Source organism: Ciconia boyciana, chromosome 13 (genome assembly GCF_034638445.1).
Source record: "Ciconia boyciana chromosome 13, ASM3463844v1, whole genome shotgun sequence".
Lineage (NCBI taxonomy): Eukaryota > Metazoa > Chordata > Aves > Ciconiiformes > Ciconiidae > Ciconia > Ciconia boyciana.
The window spans coordinates 13,775,497-13,796,465 of NC_132946.1; the positions used below are offsets into that span (position 1 = coordinate 13,775,497).

The 20,969-nt window shown below is 42.7% G+C and overlaps 1 long non-coding RNA gene across 2 annotated transcripts; it reads right to left on the minus strand.

Annotated features, from left to right (window-relative positions):
* Positions 1-351: 351 nt before the first annotated feature.
* On the minus strand, positions 352-20,656 carry LOC140659073 (uncharacterized). Of its 2 annotated transcripts, none has more exons than XR_012044991.1 (3): positions 20,245-20,656; positions 19,143-19,271; positions 352-1,436 (listed from the first exon to the last, which is right to left on the minus strand). It is a non-coding gene; the product is annotated as an uncharacterized lncRNA (long non-coding RNA). The 2 variants fall into 2 exon arrangements; XR_012044992.1 differs by lacking the exons at positions 19,143-19,271; positions 20,245-20,656 and adding exons at positions 5,761-5,853; positions 10,023-10,086.
* Between the last annotated feature and the right edge of the window lie 313 nt (positions 20,657-20,969).

Genomic DNA, 20,969 nt, shown 5'->3' on the forward strand with positions numbered 1-20,969 from the left:
AATGAGCTCTGGCCTGAGTATTTTCTAAAGCTTAGGCCAAATTCAACCTCTGAGATTTGGAAAACGGTATTAGAAAGTTACAATGCAAGAAATTCCTCTGTACTTCTAAATTTTTGCCAGGCCTACAGTCTGACAGATGGAAACTTCCCAAGAGGATTTAGTTTTTTGTTCCCAGAGAGCCAAACAAGCAATTTCCACCTGGATGACTTCTTTGCAACTGGGAGAAGTAAAGAGTAAACAAGAAGTGGAGCTCTCAATTGAAGCAGGCAGAGAGTGAAGCACCACATAGTGAGCAATGTGTAAGTCCTGCACCAGAAACCACAGACACCTCTTCTCTTTAGAGAAGTCCCAAGAAACAACTTAAATTCATTAATCTTGTTACATTATTGTCTCTACTCAAGATAGCAGCAGTTTCCAGACTAAAGAGGATATTTCAGATAAACATCCAGATTGAATCTCTGTATCTAACTGAAGCCAAACAAAGTTAAGCTTTTATTTTCAGCCTCTGCCAGAGTGGCATAAAAAGAAGTATCATAGATAGAAAAGTAAATGTGTTGAGTTGCATTAACAGCCAGCTGCCCACCATAAAGATGTATTGCTGGGACTTAATGCCTTCATCCTGTGTGAGACCTTGACAACGATGACAGAGCTTTGTTTATGGTTTGGCTTTTACAGATAAATTTCTTCTCCTTGCCAAAGAATGAAAAGATTTTTTTTCTTTATTTATTGCTCAGGAAAAAAACATTTAGTTTATAGTAAGTGGGTGTAACTGCTATCTTAACAACTGTTGTACTTAACTTAAAATGCATCCAGAATAGATTGCCAGTAATAGACCCCCCAGAACTGTATTTCAGTAGCAACTAGAAACCAGTAGAAATGCTGTACTTCTTTTGCTAGATATATTCATGAATTGCTGAAATATAAAATTACATTAAAGGGTCACAGTGTCTCTGCAGCTTTCTCAGCTGTATATTGTGCAACTCCATCTGTGGACCCCAACTATGGTACGAGTTGATGAGCCTTGCACCCTGGGTTGAAGAGGCTGTGTTTAGTGATGGGTTAGGAAAAAAATATCTTGTTATTCCAAACAGAATAGAAGTGAAAATACTTCAGTCAAATAACAGAAATATTTCCACAAATTTTACTAGAATTAGGTGAGGTTTTCAAAGGAATCCAAAGAGTTACACATCTGTTTTTCCTGACTTTCTATTCAGGCTGAGGCTCGTAACTCCTTTGGTGCCTCTAACTGTCTAAAGCAAGGCTGCTGTGCTGTCACTGCTGGGCTGGATGACAGTTGTCCATTTGTGCAGCTCCTGGTGAGGTTGGTGGGGAGGGTCCTAGCAGGTCCTGGGGAAGGACTGTCATCTTCACAAGACTGTCCTGCAGGTCAGAGAGAAACTGCACCACTTGTCCTCCTTGTGTGGGTGAGTCCTGCGCTGTGAATAGCAAATAACCAAAGTGAATGTGGTGTCTGACAGCCCAGTGGCTGAAAGGTTTGGGCATACACTAGTCAGGAAACATTTCTGCATGTGTCACATACAGGGTGTCAAAGCCAAGCGTGCAATTTTATAGCAGTGTACAAATGAAAAAATAGGTCATAAAATAGATCATAAATAAATCCCCTATGCTGGCTAGTTTCTCATTCAGCATTTTGATCAATCCTGATTGAGACTCTTATGGATTAAAGGAGAATGGATAAGGAGTGGACATAAGAAAGACTGTGTTGGAAAAGCTCTAATTTCTCTGATAGGTGCTAGATAGTAAATAATCCATCTTGAGGAAGCTTTGGGGGGCTGGAGAGCTTTCCGGTCTGCTAGAGATGTTTCTTAGTCTTGTCTTAGATATAAATGCAGAAGGCAGGTCACATTTATGCTGCTTCTCTGTTTGTAACCTTCCAGATGATAGATAATTACTCATAAATGTGTCCTACAGATGCTCCAGGGATCCATCTGCACATGTCTGACACAGTAGGTGGTTCTGGATGGGTTCAGAAGAGACCAGAGCTGTGTGAAGAGTGGTGGAGTTAGGGGATGCTTAGTAATTCAATTGTGCAGTCTCTGAATGGCAAATAATAAAGCAATGATAATAAGGCTATTGATATAACAACAGTTCCTTTGGAAACCAAACAATTGTACAGCTATGGAAAAGCAGGGAGCTGGCTAAGTGGGGGCAGCCAGCCCACCCTTCTGCTCCAAGACAGCATCACCTATGGCCACAGTGGGCCTGAGACATGCTTGTCCAACCTATAAAAAATTCCACCATCCCCTTAACGATATATCCCAGGGCTTCACTATCTTTTTTTTACTGGAAGGTGTCTTTTTCTTTACACCCATCCTCAGTCTGCTTTGTTACAACTGAAGTCCACTATTTTTTGTCTACCCCCTATGGCAATGGTGACCACACTGATTACTGTTGAAATTAAACTCAGCTCTGCTGTGCAGATGCATACTGCAGCCTCCTCAGCAGATGGGCTAGCCTGGCAAAGCCTGCAGAGAGTGCAGGGAGCAAGAGTGGCGAAGTGAGATGCATAAGGTTTGTGGAGGTGGGAGTAGAGAGCATATGGTCTTCTATTTTGACTGACTGGAGACAACCAGAGAAAGAAATGATCCCCCAAATCATCCAGGATGAGTTAGGGCACTATGCTGCTTTCTCTAAAATTAATAGCGAGGCTTGCAAGTAATTCAACACAAAGAGACTTTTACACTGACCATCATTTGTCTGCTGCTGGAGAGAACTGCTCTGCAATTTTCCGGAGAAGGAAAACTCCATAGCTGACACAAAGCACATAGGTGGGCAGCCAGATGTGGTAAAGCTACAGGGAGCCAGCACAGGGAAAATAAGAACTACCTCATGCAGGACTTAGAAATGGAATAAACAGGTTATTTTTACAAGCTGGAAATGACCATATAACTCCAGGGATGAGGAATAATGCAGTGCGTAACAGCATTTGCAGCTCAGCATATTCCATTGCTATTAAAAAAAAAAAAAAAAAAGGCAATGCAAGCAGATGGGAATAGCACAACCAAAGCACCTCAGAGTTTTATTTAACCACAGGAGAAGTATTTTGAGAAGCTGAGAAGACAGCACTGTGGTATCTGTAGTTATGTATTCCGCCTTCTGCACGCTCCACGGTAATGGGAAATGTGACCCTGTAATCTGCTGCAGAAGTGCTGGTCATTTTATGCGGCCATTAAGATGCAGAATGAGAGCTGCTCTTGCTCTTTCGTGGGTGCTTACACAATTTTTCTTTCTTTGCAGTTTTGGCCAATCCACACTAACAGTCAATTGGACTGGAGTCTTCTTTGTCCCTCAGGACAGAAAAATTGGACTGATTCCTCTGAGAAGTAAGAGAGCTAGATATTAATTATCATAAGGTGGATTTGCAAAGTACCAGTTGGCTCAGCTCTTTTCCTTCATTTTTCAGTTCACAGTAAGTCCTTGAATCTGTTGCAGCTTATCCCATTGCATGGAATAGCACATCATTCAACATTATTAAGCATGGCCAAAAAGATTCTTAATATTAAAAATAAGAGCAAAAAGTGAATGATCGCTTGAGAAAGCATTTCTTCACTTGTGTTTTATGATCTGCAACAGAAAATTTTGCAATGAACCACAGCTCTTTGTCACTTGGCAGAGTTCTAATATTGTTGCTGTTGTACTTTTCCACTACAGCGAAATCACTGGTACTACCCTTGAAGCATCTAAACAGCTCAGGTCAGGGGTCCAGACCTGCTGCAGGAGTAAAGTACTGTATCTACACCAATTTTAATACATCCAGCGTACAGATCTGATCCTGTGGTCATACTTGTAGGAATAACTTTCCTGCAATATGTAAATAGCTACTGACGGACACTGGATGGCCAGCGTGCTGGAGAGTGGCAGCCAGGAACATGCCCAGGTTGTCACTGACATGCATGAAGCAGCTGTGGGTGCAAGGGAAGACAAGCACTGGGATGTTGGCAGTTGGTACTGGCATAGGGCTCTAAATTAGAAACTTAGAGAATCATTTGGTTTTTCCCATCCCCTTGTCAAGAAACATTTCTTTTGTTTTTCAATACACGGAAGAAGTTCAAATGAGCACACACTACTCTGAGAAGACCCAAGCTTTTCTCCACAGACTTGACCTCAGTGAAAAATAATCTGTAAGGTCAGAAGCACAGCAGCAAGTGCTGCGGTAGCTGGGTCCACTCTGAGCCCTCTGAAGGACTCCTCAATGTTGAGCCTTTGGAAGTTGCCTCTCCTGATAAGCAGAGGCAGGAGGCTGCATTATTGTACCCTCTCCCAGCCACACCCAAGTGTTGGCAATTGAAAATGGCTATCCCAAGAATAAGACAAGGTGTCGTTAAGCCTCACATGCACTTGCTCTTGAGATTCATACCATCAGTTATTCCACTTGCCTGTAATGGCTTCGGACTCTTTTATCTCTCTCTCAGTGGATTTCTCTGCTGCTTTGTATTTAAATTCACCTTGCCTTCATAAAAGCACAGTCAAACTGTAAGCAATAAATGAGCCAGACAAAAACAAACATGCTGTTGTTTTCTTGGCTTTCTCTGCAGTCCCAAGCAAAGGATGTTTCTATACCCCTTTGAAAAAGCCATCCCACTCTGCCCATGCTGAATAACTATTTGAAAACAAATGGGTAGGATTGTACCAGCCACCTACTCCTCAGCCTTAGAAACAGTAGGAAATCCCACCTATCCATAAATATTTGTTACGATGATAGTTCTGAAAATAAAGTAGTCTGGATCATTCCCTATCAGGTCAGGCTGCAGTATCCAGCTTTCTTATACCAATTACTGTCTATTTGACATGCTTCATGCTCTCTTCATTAATGGGATGAAAGGTTTTATGGGATAATAACCTACTTCCAGTGAGCAAGTGTATTTATGAGACCAAAGACCAAGTCATTTGTCCTTGCAGAAGCAGCCTTGAGACTGTAGTGATTGGCATGGGTCTAGGATGGATAAACCACAAGAGCAAAGCTTCTGTCCTGTGGAACATGGATCCATCATGAATTGCTGAGGACAGAGGGGTTCTCTCTGCAGGAAAGCGGAGAGAGCAGACATCATCTTGGTGATGATGCTGCTACAGGAGAAAAGTAGGAGGACAGCTGTTGGCTTCACTCGAATATTGAAAATGCTGTAATTGCTATGTTAAATAGTCCCTAATGGTTTCCTCAGCTGAATCAAGGTTAGGTTGAAAACTTGTGACCTGAAATTGTGGTCATTACATTATTACCAGAACTTATTGGTTTTCTCGCTCTTCAGACAGTAGGCAGATGCCAATTGCTTCCTAAAATATTCCTTAGCTGAACAGCAGTGACAAACATTCTTTTCACCTCAGAAAATCCCAAAGCACATTACAAACTGCCTGGACTAAAAGGGACAGATGAGTTTTCCTTGGTTCTCGTAGGAGCCATGTGACAGCCCCTCTCCTCAGGGATGAGGCGTGCTTGGTTAATGGGCAATGATCATACCTGGCTTTCCACCCCAGCTGTCCCATACTATTAATTGCATTTCACCCGTACCCACATCATCAGTAGGGGGTCATCTTCCCCTACGCCATCAACTAGTTAAATGTAAAATCTACCATCCCAACACAACCGGAGAAGACTGTAAGTAAGGATGGGGGAGGGTCTGCAGTAAGGCATTGCTAACAAGAGGAAAACCCTGTTTTTCTCCCAGTTAGCCCATTCCTTGGGCCTGCTTGTGTGATCCCTCTGGGACCTTGACTTCTGCTGGGTGAAAACAGCACAATCACCTGATTGTTATTTCTGGCCGTGTGGGACAGAGACTGCATGTCAGGTTCTTGCTGCAGGCTCCTTTTCAGTTCACAGAATCCATGCACAGAGGTCTACCATAAAAGGAAAAAAAATCCATACTGATCAAATATTGTCACGTAGTGGCACCAACGTATCACATTGTACAGTCCTAACCTATGTACTGTATAAAAATGTGGTATTCAAAACACCACCATGAGGAAACTGTTGACTTTACTGGCAGGCATTGTAAGATAGACGCTGACAAGACTTTGTAGTAAGGACTCTAGAGGGGTCTGTACTTGTGGCAGGTAAAATCAAACTGGCAGTACAGAGAATATCTGTTTTAAGCTCAGACCATGGGCTGAAGTTAGAGCTCTAAAACTGTGATTTCCTAGGTGAATGACAGGGGAGCATTTACTACAAAAAGCAAAGATTTTTATCCAAATCAGTGAGTATAATAGTTTGAATTATGGCTGTAAGATAAAGTCTTTAGTTTCTGTCACATCCTTAACCAATGCTAATTCAACCAAGGTATGAATGAGTTAGTATTGGTCCCAAAAATTCTCACTGCTGTAGTGTTCTGCCCTGAAATGCACCTCCTCCAGTAGTCTGTGATGTGCAAAGAGGGCCACCCTCTCCCCAGCACCCATAGCCTTTGGAGCTCCTTTTAGACAGCCTCACAGTGTCTAGATGAAAAATCTGTCTTCATATGATGGAAGACAGGTTAATAACTTGCAGGGCACTTATTTTCAGGAGGACACTCATAGCTACAACAAAAAGACTGAAGAAAGGAGAGATGCACAGTGGAGACACACTAAATGTTTCTGCTAATCTGCTCCAGGGCAACACTGAAGGGCAACATCCACGCCCAGCACAGCAAAGGAACAGCCTTTCATGAGATATGAATAGCCTGTGGATTTCACCAGCAGAAGATTTGGGAGATACGAAGTCATTCTGTACATGGGTGGTGAGAATTGCACAGCTACCTCAGGCAGGGTGAATATTAACTTACCGAGGCATTTGTTAGATGAGGCAGTATTTACTAACATACATATTTTTTCACTTTTCTAGTCTGCAGTTATTTTGTGCAGACACCACTGTCTAACTGGAAGCTTCTACTTGAAAAGACTTCTTTAGCATCTCCCAGAATTGTGATATGTTTGATTGGCATAGCAAAAAAAAAAAAATCGTTTGGGAGCAATTTATTTCCCACAGCTATACACTAGCAAACACTAATTTCCATACCACCTACAGATATGCGTCTATCTTTTTGTTCTAATATTGAGAAAAAAAATATTTGCATTCTTTCAATACAAGCAATCCTTGGCTTGAATTTTTAGCTGGTCAAATAATGCTAAAGCAGCAAACATATTGGAGTTTCTGTCTGCACCGCTGGGACCATGCAAGCAAGCAAACTCTATTACGGCCACAGTCTTATCAAAGGAAAGCTAAATCTCCTCATTAAATCTTGGTTGTTGTTATTTTCAAGAAGACAGACTCTCTACTGCAGGCAAAATTATGGAGAAAGGTGCAAATGAGTGATGAAGGATTGCAGAGGGAGGCTGCATGCAGAGCCGCACACGCTGCCGGAGGGAAGGAGATCACCGCCTCTCCTGGCACTGCACCGCTGAAGTCCCTGCCTGGGAACATTTATACTGTTCATCGGATGGGTACCAGGTACAGCCAGGGTTGGTTAGGGATTAATGTATTTTAGCCATCAACCCCAGTATTTGGCATTTGTGTACAATCTGGCATCACTCCATCTTACCTTAAAAAAACAAAACAAACAAACAAAAAAACCCCAAAAAACCACACACACACATACTTCTTCCTCCTGCATATGGCTAGCATCTGTTTGGACAGCAAAAATTCATTCAGGAAGGCTTTGTTTGATAAGGACATATGCCAAAACTCACCTTTACAGAAAAGTGTCCAAAATTTGAACAGCTAAATTAAAACTAAAGCAATTAAGAATACACTCCATAGAAGTGGCATTCAACCCAAATTTGTGTATTCATTTTTAATTATTCTTTGCATCCTTGGGCAAAATACTTAAGTCTGGATTCAGCAGAGCATCTAACCACCTAAGTAACACATGTAAATCCTACAAGATTTGAGGTGCAGTGCTAAAATAGAGCCCCCATTGCTCTCTCTATACCTTTTACTAGTTTGCCATCTGTTAAAATGGACATAAAATTAGTCCTGCTTTCCTACTGTCTTACTTGTTTTGGGAGGAAGGGGAAAAGCAGAAAAGAGGAAGAGAGGATCAGGTACAAGATGAAGGACTATGACATAAGGATAATTATGCCTATCTTCAAAATTTTTATTTTTTTTCTTAGAGTATTATCTTGTGGGGGATGCAGTTTGAAAGGAGTTTAAGAGGTTTCCAGTGATTATGTTTAAAGTACATAGAAGTAATCTAAATGGCTGGTAAAATGTCGACTGGATGCTAAACATGTTCATGTTATATTAAACTAGATATTAAAATTGCTTTTTTGGTACTTCAAATACAAGAAACTGCCTAGTGCATTTACTGGCACTCTTAAGAAATGTTAATAAGACCTTTTTCCTGCTACATTTTAAATGGAAGATAGGCAGTATAAACAAAACTGCAGACTGATTTCTTTATTCTGCTGGGATATCCAGCTATGCTCCAACTGATCAGAGGGAGTTTGGTTTACATATTCTGCATAAAGTTGTCCAGAAAACTTTGAATGAACTCATGCCAGGATCCAAAATTCAGTGTATTCAATGGGCAATGAGAGCTTTCCCCTGGCACCTAGTCCCCCTGCTCTAAGCCAGCTGGGGGATACTAATTCAAATATCAGCAATAGGGGAGTTCATGATCTAGGAGTCTAGTAAATTATACTGACAGGTTTAAAAAAAATGATGTTGGCAATACTGTAGGCTAGATTTTTATCTCAATTCAGGTCGTATGAACCTAACTGTAACTCCCTTTATTGGCGGCACTAACCTCTGATCAGGACCTGTGATCACTGCCTGGCCAGGCTGGAAGGAACAAACCAGCCGCAGAGCTGGGTGCAGACATTTGTGCAACGTGGCTGTCTTTAGCTTTTGACATGTTGCAAAAAAAAAGGTAAACCTGGGACCAGTCGGGCCTCACTGAAAGCTCACTTCAAAGCAAGCTTTTGATTTATTCTGAACTATTTTAAATAAATCCCCCAAAAAAGGCTGAAGTACCCATCGTACCTACACAGGCTCTATGGCCAGAATATTTAGCTATGTGTATAACAGAAGGCACAATCATCACTATGCCTTTAATTCTTAAAATAAACTACTAGGAAAGCATTAATGTTTTTGCAAAATAAGTTGGATTGGGGTTTTTTTGGTTGTTTGGTTGCTTTTTTCTGAGAGCAGACTGGATTGACTACAAAAAGGAAGGCAAGTTAAAAGTACAAAGTCTATAAAAAACTAGTGTTCCAAGGAGCAAGCGCATGCACCTAGGAAATCTTTGTTGATTGTTGCTAATATCTATGATAATTAAGCTAAAAATACCCACAAAGCAATAGAATTTGCAGAGATGACTCTATTGTCTTAAGCAAATAATGAAGCAAGGAACAGTTAAATTGATCCCATGACTCTCATTTCAATAATAAAGCAGCAACAACTGTTAATCTATAGCACTCGGTTTAGATTACAAACCTAACACCGAATGGGCAATTTCATTACAGAGAATATAGCTAAGAGAGAAATGCAGGCAGGGAAAAAAAGTCATCCCTACTGAAACCAAACTAGCCTGAGAATTTCTTGCTGCTCTGTACCCAGAACCATAACCAGGGAAGAGTTCTCACAAAGACCAGGTACATCTGGAGGAAGCCTCTGGTGTCCAAGCAATTCCCTTTTATTTTATCCCAAAGGCTACCAGGCTACAACTGGCTGAACCAGCTCCCCAACATGCAAGCTACCTTGGGTAGTCGGGGTGCTCCAGTCTGAACACAGGAGTCGTCAGGAAGGGGCAGCTGAGAGGGAGGGACGTTCACCCCCACATCTGCCCGTGGTCAGGGCCTGAGGAACCACCCTGATATTGCTGTCAGAGAGGCTCCAATACACGAGACACATGTGCGTCCCTAAGGACAGAAGGAGCCGAAGGAGCAGATGGGGAACTTTTTTTTGTTCCTCTTTTTATTCTTGGCCCCGAAATCAACACATGATCTGAAAGCCAACCAAACTCACCCACAGATACCAGCACTGCCTGGAAGAGACAGTTCTCTTTTTAAATTAGATCCCTTCAGACACTTACACAAATCCATAGATACCACAGGGCCTGTAGAGCTGGAGCCAATGAACATCCACAGAGCGATGCTGTAGGTGAAGGAAGAAAAGGCTTTCACCCTCTCTGCTGGCAGCTGTATGGAGCTTATGGGAGTAAGAACTTTCTGTTCTCACTGAAGGTAGCAGGCAGGACTATAAATATCCACACGGAACATATTTACTGAAGGATTGAGTGCCATACTAACAGCCATTTTTTTATGGCAGGACCATATTTCAGAGATACTAGCAACTTTCTGAAATAAAATTAGAGAATAATTGAGGTGAGAAGGGACCTCTGAAAGCCTCCAGTCCAGCCTCCTGCTCAAAGCAGGGACAACTTCGATGTTAAGGGAGGTTGCTGAGGGCCTTGACCAGCTCAGTTCTGACAAATTTCAAGGATGGAGAGCCCATGGCCTCTCCAGGGAATTTGTTCCTGTTCTGCATAACCCTTATTCTGATGAATTTTTTCGATATATCGAAGCATGGAATTTCCCTTGGTGCAATGCATGACCACTGCCTCGTCATTTTGCAGCACACTGCTGCGGAGAGTCTGACTTCATCTTCTATACAATCCCCTTCCATTAGTGGAAGACAGCAATTAGATGCCCCCTTAGCTTACCTTCTCCAGGCTAAACAAACCCAGCAGTCCTAGCATCTCCTGATACACCATGTGCTCCAGTCTCCTGAACATCCCATTGACCCTCTGCTGGACTTGCTCCCACTTGTTGACCGCTCTCTGGCACTGGGGTACAGCAAAAACACAGTTTTCCAACTCTGAGATGCAACCTCACAAGTGCTGAGTTGAGGGGAATGATTGATCTGTTGACTACACTCTTACCCAAACAGGCCAATATGCAGTCAGGCTTCATCACCTTAAACACATGTTCATATTCAACTTATGGTCCACCAGGACCCTCAGGTCCTTTCTGCAGAGCTTCCCTCAGCCTGTCCGTCCCCAGCCCGTATTGCTGATGCTTCCCAGAGGCAGGACTTACTGTGTTTGTCCTCACTGAATGTCATGAGGTTCTCGTTAGCCGATTCCTCAAGCTTGTTGAGGTCTTCGCCTACCTTTAAAAACAGATCCTAGAAGTTTTGGTAACATCTTCTATGGCCTTCATGAAAGAAGGAGGAAATGTCTCACAAGATTTCTGTAAATGTATGCAAGCTCCCATGTGTCATGCTGTTTTATACCAACACTCTACATTCTTTACAACAGTAATAAAGGACAAGGAAAACCCAAATCCCAACGGACATCAACAAGAGTTTTTACTGACTGCAATGACCTTGAAAATACTCCAGTCATGTCAGTGCAACAGCAGGAATCAGGATGTCAGCATTAGTGCTGGAATGGAGTTGTTTTAATATGACTTTACTGAAAAGGAAGGAAGATTTAGTTGCTGCTCAAGACGGGGGGGCTTGAAATCTATAACCAGTATCCCTGTTTAAAATTCTGTTAGAGAAATTTATGACACACACTGGAGTCCTATTTTTCCTCTAGTAAGAATATTTCTTTCAGCCATTCATTTTGCATTTCATGAGACACTTCTGCAGATGCAGTGAGCTATATCATTCTATTCTGCTTATAGAGCATCCTGAGATCTAGACACTTCAAAACCTGCGTGTATTGTGATGACTGTATAGAATAGCTCAATGAAAGTCTACTTCTGCATCCTTGATAATTCATTTGTATCCAAGCGGAAATATTCATTGCAGCATTTGCAAAGGCTGTTCTAAGCCGTGGGGTGGGTGTTCACAAAACCTAACCTCCTGTGCCTAGATTCTTGCAAGAATTCATGCTATACATGGGATCTCCTTTATCACAGGAGTTTTGTAAAACATTGCCTCTCCCTAATGAAACTTCCATTTTTCCCCTCCCTTGTTGCAATTACATATGCATTTTACAAGTACACCATGACTGTGCTGCTTTAATTTTGTTACAATACTCAGGGAATAATTAGTTCTGTATCTTCTAACGAAGAACAAATGTATGCATTCACAAATTAAATATTTACTTTCCAAAGAGCCATCATGAGTTGTTGTGAGTGCTTGTCTTTGTTATGTGTGGAAAATTAAATGCACTCCATATAATAATTCTGCTGGTATAATAAAGGATTATGCATGATGAGGGAAAAGTCACCCAGTTCAGTAAGAAAAAAACACACACCCTTCTCATGAAATTTTAGTTCATATTGCAATAAGCTCAGGTCTTATCAAATATAACAAGTTAGGACTTCTTTTACTGTATTGAGATACACTGATTGCTCAGGATGTACAATACTAACCTAATTTACAGATTTGAGGGAAACCTTGGGTGGTACCAAATGTCAGGTGCTATGTGAAACGTATGCAGTCAGAAGTATTCTCATTCCCTTCCCAGATGCTAACATAAATTTGATTGAATGGGAATTCTCCAAATAAAAAATAAAAACAAAATTTTTTAAAAGCCCAAAAGAGTCAGGATTTACTTTCTAAAGAGTGGGTGAATTGAGAACTTGACAAATGAGTGGAAGTCCTAATACCTAAGCATAGGTGGAATGGGAAGTCCAGTAAGACAGCTCCAGATAGGTCAGAAAATATTAAAGATACTGCTTTGGATCTTATTTTACCGGATTGTAATTGTGCACAATTCATTGACAACACTTCATATTAAATCAGCATCAGGGCTGTTTTTATAACAGAGATTCATTAGCTAAACACGTTTCCTTAGCATTTACTAGACCTAAAACCTGAAAGTCTCATCTTTTCTCTTTCTTGGACACACCAGTTGTTGTATGTGAAACAACCTGATGCCTCTGGTAGCTGAGGCACACAGATTACACTCCTACATAGCAAGCTCTGTTGTCCTCCACCTTTGTTTGCTGGCACTGGGAAATCTGGTTCTTCCTCATCTTCTTTGGAAACTTCATGATGCTGGAGCTTTTGAATTTTGGCCCTTGCCTTCAGGCTGTTAAACAGTTGTTCCAAACTTTTTACGTTAGATATCCTAACTTCCAACTTGCTTTAGGAGGTTAAAACATATAGAGAAGACCTTTAGCTTTTTGCATCAACTAATCTATTGCTAAACCACCAGCAATTTCTCTCTCTCTGCAGATATGCTAACCTCCTGTCACTACATGAAAGAGGTTGAACAGTTTCTAGGACACAGAATATACACAAGCACAGAATTTTGAACTGCTTTTCACCGTGGAATTCATGTACAATTTCAGGCTTGCAGGACATTACCCAAACTGAGTCACGGCAATTTTGCTTTTCCAACAAAACTAGCAATAATCACAAAGACAGAATGACCTGTTGACCATACTCGAGTCCCAGTAAAACCCTCCGTGGTCTGGTAAATAAGGTAAATACATGCTGCCAGAGCTGCCTCCTTTCACCCCACGCCTGGGGTTCTGCACGAGCACGCCCTGACTCGAAGGCAAGGGCACAGCTGCCTGCAGGCACAAACCACCATCCACAGGGCAGGGCAGCGGCAAGAGGAAGCTGCTGTGTCCCTCCACTTCCCTGCGTAGAACTGTAACCTCTCCAGACTTCTTCCACTGTTGTCTTACCCCTTCCAGAGTCCTTTCCAGGGACAACTCTTACACCATCTTCTAATCCTAGCTCTTCTACAAATGAGCTGTCTCATAGTAGTATATTCGGCTGTCTTGAGTACAGTTTTCAAAACAACTTAAAATATTCAGCAGCCATTTTCCAAAATAACTTAGAATGAAACCTACAAAATTATGGAATTGTGAAAAAACCATAGAGGCTTGTCAGGGGATTTTCAACAGCAGGCAGGGCACCCGGTGAAACATCACGACCTGAGTTAACCACCCACCCACCTTTCCACCTACCTCAGGACTCACTGGCCCCTGGGTGCCAAGATGCCTCAGTCCGAACCACTCTCAAACAAACTTGGGTTTGTAAATCGTTTTGGCGGTTTTGAAAATCAGTCAGTTTAATTAGGCTGAATATAAAAGAATTAAACTGTGATGTAAAGTGTCACGGGCAGACACTTCACCAGTGGAAACTCTCAGAGCTCCACTAAAATCAAAGGAACAATGACAGTTTACACCAGCTGAAAACATTCCTGAGCATATGTGGAGGTAAAAGAGTGTGTAACCTGAGAAAACAGTACGTAACTGTTTAGTTAGCTGGGGCCCAATCCTCTTTATGCACCCTCATTTCCTTACATACCCACACACATTGCCAGAGCAGCATTAATTGGTGCGAAGATAAACACAAATTAAATTTAACCAAAGAATGCACACACCGGGGAGAGAATAGCTGTGAGGCCACATACATTGTGATGAGTGCTCAATGCCATATGCAGCAACAGTATTTTGATTTAAAGCTCAGGATTTCCAGGAGTACAGGCTGCATTCGCACACCTGCTGATCACCTAAGCAGCCTGCAGCCCCTCCGCTGTACATCTACCTGCTTATGCAAATGCGCGTAGGCACAAAACACAACCGTTCTTTTGCCTGATGTGGCACCTCAGTGTTTAATAGATCTGTTATCACTCCAAGCTGGATGTACCCACAAGGCAATAAATGACTCAAAGTAGACAAAGAGCTGTAGTTTCCCTGGTGGCAGCTGACCTTGCTTTCTGAGAGCACGCCTGCACAGGTAGCACCCTCAGGCAGAGCAGCGTCACGCACAGGCTGTCTGAACGGCCCCCTTCAGAGCACCGGCTTCATGAGGCGGCAAACTCAGCTGCAGAGCAACCAGGTGGGACCTGAGGAAAATCAAAGGCTCACCCAGAGATCACAAAGGAGACCAGACCTATTTACCAACAGGGAGACTGAGGCACAGAGCAATGTAGAAATTGCCAAGCAGCAGCTGAGCACATTCATCCATGGAGTCCTGTAAGAATAAAACTCTTCCCAAATCTAATGGGAGCTGGTGCAAGTGTATTCTTTACTTTTACTAATCCAAATGTTGTTCTTAGAGCACCTAATGCTGCCTTCTGGGTCTTGACAGTGTTACGCAGAGCTAGAGAACAGAGCTTGCCCCAGCAAGGCAACCATCCTGCATGCAGCTGCACAGCTCTCGCTGGCGTGCGCTGGGCAGGAGCACAACCTGGTCCACGTTACTGCCCAGGGCATCCTATCTTCAAGTGAAGAAGCTTCCTAAGCCACCTTTAACCATGTGGGATTGGGTTTTATGCCCAACTTTTCAGACAAGAAATGTGTTTCTAGACATGATCACAATCCTGAAACACAGAGCTGTCTGGGAATCTCACCTTGACAATCCGTGGCCAGTTAACACATTAAGGACTGCACAGTGGCTCTGTACCATACGCACAGGGAGCCTTTCCAGGAGCAGGGAACAGCCACACTGTCAGGTTTTGTTCCTTGGACAGACACCTGGGAACACTTCCAGCACTACACCATCTGTCTTGATCTTACAGAGTTAAGATATCCTATGTCCTCCTTACCTGCCACTGCCCAGCTCTGGATTTGGTGTCTTTAATGCTTAGAAGGCTCTTTAATCTAAACTGTTATAGGCTAGCTCATAACTATAAGCTAGACCCTCCTCATATGCACTCCAGCAGTGATTTCTTGGAAGAACAGGCTAATTTGGAAAACTAGACATGAGACAAATAGCTGAAGAGCAGTTATTTCACTAAAGAACTGCCTGTGCCCAGATAACTCGTAAAAAAAACTTGGCATAGTTTGTGCTCATGTCGCTTTCGCCTGAACAGATACAAACCTGCAAACACAGGACAGTGTGGAGCCATCATTCTCCCTCTTCCAGACTGAACAGAAAACACCTGTTTTTGGCTGATATGCTTAACACTGAGCAGTAGATACTTTCAAATAGCCATTCTGGCTGGTACCCTTCACCAGGCAGTTTATTTCTGCCTCTTGGTCCCGCAGAGTAGATTTGTCATGAAGGAATTGAGCTGCTCACTCACTTTCTCATACATCATCTCCAGAAGCACCATGACTGTCCCAGAACATTTCTATTATCTGGCTGTCAGTGTTAAAATGAAGAACAGAAAGAATATGGTATGTTCTGTTTGGAATGGTTTGAATAGTGTGTTGAACAGCACGGTATGTTTTCCACATCAGGATAATTTTTTTTATCTCGAGGCTTTCATTTAGGAAGAAAACAGAAAGATAGCACCAGATCTGAAAGCCTTAATTTATAGAATAATTGTAATAAGACTAGATACAGGATTATGTTCAACATATAGCATCTTTTGATTTCCTTGTAACCAAATACTGCTACAACCAACACACTGAGGATGACTGGACTATCTTTTCAATAGTAGTTTCAGCCTTTTCCTAGAGGCACTATCACCACACTTAAATTCCTTTTCAGTAGACGGATGTAATTGCATGACACATGTTTATGCATCCTCTTCACCTCCACGTGCTGTCTCGAGACTGCAAACTGTACACTGAGGTGGGCTGTGCAGCCAAAGGGATGCATCGTGATTCCTCTTGGACAACAGCACCTGCTTAGCTGTTACATGCAGCCCTACGCATGCACATGTGAATTATCTGATGTCTGTACAGTGCTTGAATCTGTCAGGAAAGCTGTTCAAATTAATTAGAATTATAATTAGCAGACAGCTGAATTTCTTTAGGAAGCCCTGAAAAGTCTGCTTGCAATGTGTTATAGTGAGATAGAGACCGGGCTGACACTCAACAGGGGTAACTGCTTCCTTTCAGACAAGCCTAACCCAGAAATACCTTCACATTTCAGGATCTGGCCTTTGGAAACCCATAGTAATGATACATATTCCAGGTATGCAGAGGGATTTAAACAGCTTGTTCAGGAATGGACTCTGATGAAACATTGCATCTCATCGCTGACATCCCCTCAGGGAAGAATAAGTAGGAGTTAGGATTTAACCTTTTGGTATGACAGTATGTGGCATATGTTTAAGATAATCAGTGGAATTGCTGACTGAAAAACTGTATTATCTTAAAATAAATGTGGTTCACCAAAAAAGGTATTCAAACTCAGCTTCATGTAATATGAACAATTGTTCGTATCCTGTAACATGCAACTGTCAGTGGTTACTACAACAAAAAGGGATTTCGTGCCTCTAATTATTATTATACAAACATTTCATTATCAGTGAGCCTGTAGTAAATAATCATGACATCTCATGAGTACAGCTGTCACATTTACTATCACTAGCTGAGCTGTTCTGATTAAGGGCCATAGTTTTTCAGTAAATACACATATCCCTCTCTAAGGAGTGAAGAATGAATGAGAACTGAAAATCTAAGAGAGAAAAAGAAAGGGTTATCATGTGAGCTTCATTCTTTGCTCAGAATTTCATGTTTCTGTACATATAAAAGATAGAGGCTACAGAGCCCTTACCCCACACCTCAGATGGACTTCCCTGGACACCAGCAGCCAGCTTGCTCTTGTGTTATCCATCAGCCATGGATGAACCTGTGCCTTCTCCTTTAGGCTGCAAAGCAGCTCAGTGCTGTAATGTTAATGGTATGCTCCTAAGTGGGCATAGGAGGTAGTCAGTGCATTATGTCCTAGAAATTTTAGCAATTTGAGCAACCCTTCTGTTCTTTTCAAGGCTGCTTTAAAACACCTGTAAAATAAGCTGAGTTACTTAAAGCTACCCTGATGCTTAAACTTACAGGTGAACTTTCCAAAATAGATTTTATGGCCCTTCAGAGTCAGACACTTAACACAGTTGTTTTATGTTTACTCAGCTTCCCCCATTTTTATTCTGGTTCATCAGCAATTTCTGGTCAAGTTTCCAGACCAAGTCAGTAAATGTTTACTCTTTTTTAGTGAATAGGACGAGAAACAATCAAGTAAGAACCACTCTCTTGGATAAGATTTTGTAAACTCTAGACATGACAAGATGCAAGTAGGTGAAATAGGTCAGTTTTCATCTCATAGTTTTTTCTTTTAAGTTTTGGAAACACTAAATGTTTTTCCAACTTCCTCTGAGGATTTTCTGCTCTGCCTTTCCCCCTGGTTCTTCCAGAAGAATGTGGTGACAAAACAGAAGGAGAAAAAATATTCCCATTCTCTTCTGGCATCTCTTTCTTGGCCTCCAGTGCACTGTTTCCAGCAGGATGCATCCAATTTGCTGTGCCCACGTGGAGGCTTGGCAGGGGCTTTCCTCTCCTGCATTTCACTTTTGGGCTGTTCCTCCCAGCTCAGGGTGGGAGGAGAGAACAGACATCAGCCATTCCCATGGATTAAAATGCTATTGCCTGGCCATTGCCTTGGATCTAATTACCTCTGAACCTTGAGAAAACTTGCCTGTTTTCTTCTTAGCCGTGCTCTCAGCATCTGTTCGCACTGCGACATAAATACACCACTCCACCTCAGACCCCTGCTTTGAGCCATTTTCACTTTGACCCCATTCACAAGTGTTCTTTTTTATCAATTTTAAATGTTTCATTGCCATATTCCAGCGTTTCCCTTGCCACCGCCCTCACTCCCGGCCAAAGTCTCTCTTCTTGCTAGTGAGCTGCCCCCTCTTTTCCCATCCATTGCTTCCATGGATCTCCTGCAGAGGCCGGTAAAGCCTCCCGGCAAGTTGTATTGATTTCCGTCGGCCATTGCACAGTGGTTTTGAAATCTATATAACAACTAGAATGAGAAGCAGCCCTGTCATCCGTATCTGGAGCTCTACCAAATTCCCTGAGGTCTGGGAAGGTACAAACTTCGGTGGAAGCTTTCGCCGTGCCTGGGGCGCTGACAAAGTCCACCTGGATTCCCCAGCATCAAATGTGAACTGGCTCTGTGCCATTTTTTCCTCACCTTAGGCAGGAGGAGGGATTTCACTGTCCATCTATTGCTGTGAATCTTATAGGAACCATATCTTTGAGCCCTATCCCTTTATCAAATATTGCTGAAATTGGCTGACAGTGTCAGAAGCTATTAGGAGGGATGGGGAGGGATGGACAGACACACCTAGAGTCTAGACAAGCAAAGTCCAAATCTGTACTCTGGGCCTGAACTCTGGAAAGTCCACTCTGTTTGGGGTATAGGTATAGAAAGAGGTCTCATGGGGTTTCACCTTTTTTTCTTTAGGAATCAGCAAGCCTGAGCTGGTTTGTAAAAGTTGTTGTTTACTGTTTGCTCCTCCAAATAAACTTTTGCTTCTTTGCTACACCATGGTAATTACCTTTGGCAAATAAAGTGGCTCCTGACGATCTCACCGCAGGGCTACTTCTTGTTGTAACGCTCAGTGCGGGAGCAGCAGGAGGGGTGTTCAGACAGCTTGTTCCCAGCACACACAGCTCAGAGGAGAAGACTGGAAAGAGAGAAGGAGGGGGCGGGGGGAGAGCAATAGAGAGCATAGAGAAAAAAGAAGAGAAGAAAAAAGTTGCACAGGCTTCTTATTTCTCCTAGATGTTCACAGTTTCCCAGAAAGGATCGAAGCATGTTATACCAGCTTCCCTCTGATAAATACAGCACAGTGCAGACACAGGGATGGCAGGCTCCTCTCCCACTGGATACAGCAGCACTAAAGGCAGCTGTTTCTTGAAGACCCATGAGAAGCTGTGGGGCTGTTCCTCCTAACAGCTGAAAAGGCCTCTCAGCAATCAGAAAGGAGGCATTTCAATCCCATCTCACTGTGATTTTCCATCAAGCTTTCTGAAGTATCCAACAGCAGTATGCAAAAACTCGTTCTTCATAGCCAGAGCAGAACAAAGAGCACACAGGCCTTTCAGAGAGGCAGCAGAAAGTCGAGGGGAAGGAATGCTTGGGAGAAAGTGAAGTAGCTACTTTTCTTGCTGGAGTTTTCTATCCTGTAATTTTACCTACAGCAGAACTGTGCAAATTTGCAGTAATGGCTGGGAGACCCATTGTGAGCTACTGAACCTTGTGAATTACAAAGTAATTGGAAAAACACAATGAAAACAAGGATTTGCACCATAAAGCACTCCTAGTTCATTTACTGGGATGGCTATAGGTCTGGTTATTTAAAAGAACACTTTCAATATGCTGCCATACTTATGAGGGGATGCTTAGCAAAGGAAACAAATGATGAAGCCCTAATAAAGAGAGGTTTCATTGTAAGCAAGAAGGACAACATTATGACAGTGGTAAAGACTATGTCTATGAAGAAATACCCAGAACCAAATGAGTTCTACTGGATTTTATAAGAGGGCAGATTAATGAAATGACATTTGGGGCTGTTGCACAAATCCTCACTTAGTCCTCTCTGTCTCAGGGAAGCCACCTTCTGCACAAGGCAGAGCTCAAGCCCCTGCAGCAGTTACCTGCACGAGCAAGGAGCCTCTTCTGCAGCCACTCTTGTCCTCCTGCAATCCATTAGCATCCTTTTTCCCTTCCACTCCTGACAGCCTTTGGTCTCCTGCCGTATGGACCTGGTCAACTGGTCAATTTGTCTAGCAGCAAATACAACACCAGGTGCTGGAAAAAACCATTAAGCTCCGACGATGGCAGCATCTCCATGGAGCCAACAGCAGGAGCGAGGCTTTCATCTGGGAGGAACCTGGGTCCAGATGAGGTATTCTGTCACGGTTCACCCCCTGGCAGAGTTAGAGCCGCTGTGCTCTCTGTCCCCATGCTGGTGTGTGGTAAGCAGGGTAACGAACGTAAAGAGCTGCCGGTCTTGACTCTGCTTCTGCTTCTGAGAGATGGATGCTGTTGGGATGCACGGAACAAAATAATTCAGAGAAGGCAAAATGCTCTGCCATAACACTGACAGACCTCAAAATGAGTAGAGATCTTGTGAATGCACAGCAACAGGTAGAGTTCGGCCCACCGGCTGCCTGCTGGAACACCGTGGGGCTGCACGGAGCAGGCTGCACCACCAGGCACATCCCAAGTTCCCTAATAAGCCTCAAATCCATTTCAAAAAGAATAAAAGGTTGCCCTTTGCTTTGTCATTTCTCTCTACTTCCAGCTGTGATACTGATACTCACCCTTCACAGGCTCAGTAATAAATGAGGAACAAGTACAAGATGATAAAAATGTTTAT